Source organism: Carica papaya, chromosome 6 (assembly GCF_054855325.1).
Source record: "Carica papaya isolate Zhongbai chromosome 6, ASM5485532v1, whole genome shotgun sequence".
Lineage (NCBI taxonomy): Eukaryota > Viridiplantae > Streptophyta > Magnoliopsida > Brassicales > Caricaceae > Carica > Carica papaya.
This window is the reverse complement of record NC_142314.1, coordinates 16916296-16922803: the sequence shown is the minus strand read 5'-3', so window position 1 is coordinate 16922803 and position 6508 is coordinate 16916296. Positions and strand designations below refer to the sequence as shown.

Here is a 6508-nt window from a genome sequence, read left to right as displayed (position 1 = left end):
CTTCCATTCTGCGCTGCAAATAATTCTGCGCTGCAAATACATATACCACTTCTCCTTCCCTCTCCCCTCTCATAATTTATTTTGTTGTGCGCGCACACCCTACCTCTATTTCTAGTTCTAATATCAAGCGAAATGCCAAGGCATCTCAACTCATGCCCAGATGAACAGACCGCCCTTCACAACTCTATTTTTATTGTTCTACTGTGTAAGATAATCGTGATGACATTCTTATCTCGTGATGGACTATAAATGAATGCATGAAAAATATTAAGCAAAATGTCCAAATGCCGCGACTCACATTGACGGACTGTCGCTCCGATCACGAGGAACATTTAACGCCCCGTCTATAAAGAGACGGGTGGAACACGAGGACTTCGAAGGAGGTCACCCATATTAATACTGCTTTCACCAGAGCACGCTTAACTACGGAGTTCGACAGGATCTGATGCATTAGTGTTGGTATGATCGCACTCCTTTTCCTTCCCTCCCCCCTCCCGTCATTTTTTTCGCCGTGCATGCACACTACACCTCTGTTTCTAGTTTTAATATCAAGCGAAATATCTGGGCACCTCGACTCATGCCTAGATAAACGGACCGCCTGTCGTACCTTATTTTTTATTGTTCTACTATGTAAGATACTCGTAATGACACTCTTATCATGTGGTGGACTATAAATGAATGCACGAAAAATATTAAGCAAAATATTCTGGCGCCACGACTCATGCCGGCGGACTATGGCTCCTATTGCGCATAACGTTTAACACCCCATTCGTAAAAAGACGGGCGCAACACGAGCACTTCCCAAAAGATCACCCATCCTAGTACTACTCTCATCAAAACACGCTCAACTACGGAATTCGATGGGATCCGGTGCATTAGTGCTAGTATGATCGCACCTCTTCTATTTTGCGCTACGAATACATATATCCTTATCCCTCCCTCCCCCCCGTTATTTGTTTCGCTATGAGCGAACACCGTACCTCTGCTTATAGTTCTAATATAGAGCAAAATGCTCCGGTTCCTCGACTCACGCCCAGATTAATGGACTACCCCCTGCACCTCATTTTTCGTTATTCTACTATGTAAGATACTCGTAGTGACACTCTTATTACGTGGCGAACTATAAATGAATGCACGAAAAATATTAAGAAAAATGTCTTGGCATTGCAACTCACTCCAAGGGACAACTGCTTTGATCACGCATAATGTTTAACGTCCTGTCAGCAAAAAAACGAGTGGAACATGAGAACTTTCCAAAAGGTCACCCATCCTAGCACTATTTCTGCCCAAACACACTTAACTACGAAATTCGATGGGATCCAGTGCATTAGTGCAGGTATGATCGCACCCCTTCAATTCCACGCTGCAAGTACATATACCCATTCTCCTTCCCTCCCCCCTCATGTCATTTGTTTTGTTGTTCGCACACACCACACCTTTGTTTCTAATTCTAATATCAAGCGAAATACCCTGGCACCTCGACTCATGCCCAGATGAATGGATCACCCGCCGTACCTCATTATTCATTGTTATACTATGTAAGATACTCGTAATGACACTCTTATCCCATGGTGAACTATAAATGAATGCACGAAAAATATTAAGCAAAATGTTTCAACGTCGCTACTCATGCTGGCGGACTGTGGCTTTGATCGCGTATAACGTTTGATGCTCCGTCTGCAAAAAGACGGGTGAAACAAGAGAACTTCCCAAGAGGTCACCCATCCTAGTACTACTTTCGCCCAAGCACGCTTAACTACAGAGTTCGATGGGATTCGGTGTATTAATGCTAATAGGATTGCACCCCTTCCATTCCGTGCTGCAAATACATATACCCCTTCTCATTCCCTTCCCCCACCCGTCTTTTTTTCGCTATGCACGCACACCGCACATCTGTTTATAGTTCTAATATCAAGCGAAATGCCCTGACACCTCGACTCACGCCCAGAAGAAAGGACCTCCCGCCATACCTCATTTTTCTTTATTGCACTATGTAAGATGCTCGTAATGACACTCTTATCATGTGGTAGACTATAAATGAATGCACGAAAAAATAGTAAGCAAAATTTTCTGGCGACGCGACTCACACTAGCGGATTATGGCTCCGACCACATGTATCGTTTTACGCCCCGTTTGCAAGAAGACAGTGCAACACGAGGACTTCTCAGGACGTTACTGATCATAATACTACTCTCGCCCAAGCATGCGTAACTGCATAGTTTGATGGGATCCGGTGCATTAGTGCTGGTATGATTGCACCCCTTCCATTCCCCATTGCAAATACATATACCCCTTCTCATTTCCTCCCATCTCCTGTCATTTTTTTTGCTGTGCGCGCACACTTCATCTCTGTTTCTAGTTCTAATATCAAGCAAAATGCCCCAGCGCCTCGGATTATGCCAAGATTAAAGGACCACCTGTGACACCTTTTTTTTTTGTTGTTCTACTGTGTAAGATGCTTGTATTGACTCTCTTATCACGTGGTGGACTATAAATGAGTGCACAAAAGAAAGTAAGCAAAATGCCACGGCGCGGCGACTCACACCGGCAAATGAACCAGCAAACTATGGCTCCGGTCGCGCGTAACATTTGATGCCATGTCCACAAAAGATTGGTGCAACACAAGCACTTCTCAGGAGGTCACACATCCTATTACTATTCTCGCCCAAACACACTTAACTTTGGAGTTCTGATTTGATCCGGTGAATTAGTGATGGTATGATCGTAAATATTTAATTCTGCGCTGCAAATACATACACTCCTTTCCCTTCCCTCCCCTCTCCCATCATTTCTTTCATTATGCGTGCAAACTGCACCTCTCCTTCTCATTTTAATATCAAGTAAAATGTTCTGGCGCCGTCACTCACACTTGCGAATAAACCAGCGGACCATAATTTCAGTGCGCGTAACGTCGAAGGACCCATCTGTAAAAAAATGGGTAAAACACGAAGACTTCTAATGAGGTCACCCATCCTAGTACTACTCTCGCCCAAGCAAACTTAACTCCGAAGTTCTGATTTGATCCGGTGAATTAGTGATGGTATGATCGCAAATATTTCATTTCGCGCTGTAAATACATACACTCATTCTCCTTCCCTCCCCCCTCCAGTCATTTGTTTCCTTCTGCGTGCAAACTGCACCTCTCCTTCTCATTCTAATATCAAGTAAAATGCTCCAGCTCCGTTACTCATATTTGCGAATAAACCAGCGGGCCATAGTATCAGTTGCGCGTAACGTCGAAGGACCCATCTATAAAAAAATGGGTGAAACACGAAGACTTCCCAAGAAGTCACCCATCCTAGTACTACTCTCGCCCAAGCACACTTAACTCCGAAGTTCTGATTTGATCCGGTGAATTAGTGATGGTATGATCGCAAATGTTTCATTTTGCGCTACAAAAACATACACTCCTTCTCCTACCCTCCCCCCTCCCGTCATTTGTTTCCTTTTGCGTGCAAATTACACCTCTCTTTCTCGTTCTAATATCAAGTAAAATACTCCGGCGCCGTCACTCACATTTGCGAATAAACCAGCAGACCATAGTTTCAGTCGCGCGTAACGTCGAATGACCCATCTGTAAAAAAATAGGTGAAACACGAGGACTTCCCAGGAGGTCACCCATCTTAGTACCACTCTCGCCCAATCACACTTAACTCCGAAGTACTGATTTGATTCGGTGAATTAGTGATGGTATGATCGCAAATGTTTCATTTTGCGCTGCAAATACATACACTCCTTCTCCTTCCCTCCCCCTCCCGTCATTTGTTTCCTTGTGCGTGCAAAATAGCGATCGAACGGTCCAGATTTAATCTTGATGGACGGTTGAGATTAAAAGGCAAAGGGTATAAATAACCCCACCCACACCTGACCACAAAAACCCTAGCCGCCAGTGCCTCGCAGGAGAAGAAGAACTAGACGCCGGAGGAGCCACCCGCCGCCGCACCGGGGAAGTTTTCAACCGCTGATCGAGGTAAATTTTCTCTCCCTGGCTCATTTTTCAATGTTGAGTCCGTCTATGGCCAAACCGGAGCCAAACCACCAGCCAAACGGCCGAAAAACCCAGCCGAAGCCCAGCGGCGCTGCCGCATCCCTCCTCTGTTTTTGCCTCCGATGAGGCCCTTCCCGGCCTCCGTTCGATGCAAATTTTATACCACTGTGATCACCGTTCTTTTCTCTACAGGTTGATAGGAACCAAACATCAAAACGCGACTCACGCCGGAGGAGCCGCCGCACCCGAGAGCACCGCCGCTGGTAAGTTTTAGTTTTTCGTAATTTTTTGGCCCAACGAGGGCCCTAGGGTTGTTTTATCGCAGAGACCAATGCAAGTGTGGCCGAATTCAGTCGAAAACAGCCAAACCGAGGCGAATCGCCGCCGTGCCAAAATTCTGATATTGGCCGAAAGGGGCCCTAGGTCTCATTTGGAATTTTTTTAGGACACGTGCAGGTACCGGTAGTGCGTTCCAGTTTTCCAAAAAAAATTCAGGAAAATTAGGGACAACCTGTAGGCACACTGTAGAGTCGAATTCAGACCCCAAAACAGGTAAGGACCCCTCACCCTATTTCCTATCACAGTATTAAAGCTAAATGAATAATTAAACTGTACTTTGTGACTTTATAGATGTATAATTGATTAAGGTTGCTAATGGAGCCCGAGTCTTACACAGTGTTGGTCTGTTATTGTTTGATCTATTTTTCATTATTAAATGCAGCATGATGTCTGATGTATTTATTTTATGGTCTCGTATGCATGAATCATGGTTTCTTTTATTATGGTTGATATTATGATTAAGCCGATACTGTGTTGTCTTGTTTGGTGTCAATTACTGGTTTACATGTTGTGTATGATTGAATGATTGAGACCAATGAAAAGGGCAAAAAGGTTATGTGAATTGATATGGGATAATGTGGACAGCCTGACTAGATATCCTGGGAGATGGTGGACGGACCGGGTCCATAGGAAACCCTACTAGGAACGTAGTCTCTCATACTAGACGGGGTATGGAGACCTTATGTGTTTTAGCGCCCATACCGAACAGGGTATGGGGACGGCCCGTTTCACCCTCATACCGGACGGGGTATGGAGGTTTATGGTTTTGGCGCCCATACCAGACGGGGTATGGGGACGGCCCTTTAATCAAGTTATTAATCTTAATGGTTCACGGGTAGCGGGGACCCCCTATGGATCCCCATGGATACTAGTAGGTTGGTAAAAGAGGAAAATATGTTGTTTAATGATTGAAATGCAAAGGTGTGGTAAGTGTTATGTTATACAATTTATATGATTTCATGATGATGATAATGTTATTGCTTTCATATGTCGTTTTCATGATTCTCACTGAGGTAAGTGAACAGTAAAGGTTTTTATATTAATAAACGAGTTGGTTATAAATTATGCTCCATTGCTCATTTTTGTTTTCTACCCACCTTTACTTCCGTGACAGTGAGATAGTGTGATGTCTTTACTGGGTTGGTGTAGTTTATTCCTTATTTAACCATTTCATATCAGGAAGACATTGTTCTCGAGCCCGTTCCGCAGGAAGATGGCGAAGGGGACGCCTAAAGACTCCATAGTTATATTTATAGTTCTTATCTCGAGTATCTCTTTTAGTTAGTTTGTTCTTTCATGTTTTGAGTACGTTTTGGTTATTGTGTAAGGGATGTTAATCAAAAATTTTATTACGCTTCCGCATTTGACATTTTTAATACATATATTTCATTTAAATTTTCGGGGCCGTTACAAGTATAAGAGCTAATAGTCTATTTATATTTTACAACATTCCTTTTGAATTTTTAACTAACTAACAATTACAAGAAAAAAAATAGAATTTTAATACTATCAAGCTGAATAGATGAACATGATAGAAAAGTTTGCTTGTAATTGTTTCTTTTCAGTCTTTTACTTGAGCATGAGCAAAAATTTAAGTTTGGGGTAATTTGATGTATCGTATTTTTATAATATTTTTAATATCATTTTTACTTAAATTTGGAATAATTTTTGAAATAATTTTAAGTTAAAAATAAATTAATTAGTAAAATTTTGATGCATGTGATATTGTTGAAGAAAAGAGAAAAAAGAATCTGATAAGAGAATAAGAAGCCAAAAGCCCAAGGCCAAATATTCAACACTTCATCCCAGCAACCACATCAATCAAAGAAAAGAAGAAAAAAAAAATTGTAGAAAGCATAAGAGGAAAATAAACAAGCGGTTGAAGACTAACAAAAAAAAAAAAGAATAATAATCAATTAAGAAGGAAAAGGGGCTGAAAAGGAAAAAAAGGTTTAAAAAAAAGAGAAAACGACATCTCTCTTGCAGCCACCTATTAAAAAGGGGAGGCAACAAAAAGGATGAAAAAAAGAGAAAACTTGGACAAAAAGAGATAGGGTTAGAGAGAGAAAGCAGCACTGCAAGCACAAGCAGAGGTGAAAGGAAGCAGACGTGGTTGAGAGAGAGAGAGAGAGAGAGAGAAGCTAAGAAAAATTATCTTGTAATTTATTTATTTTATTTTCA

General features: G+C 42.1%; 1 pseudogene; it reads right to left on the bottom strand.

The window, feature by feature from the left end:
• Positions 1-3585: 3585 nt before the first annotated feature.
• Positions 3586-3704, bottom strand: LOC148253349 (5S ribosomal RNA; annotated as a pseudogene).
• Positions 3705-6508: the final 2804 nt, after the last annotated feature.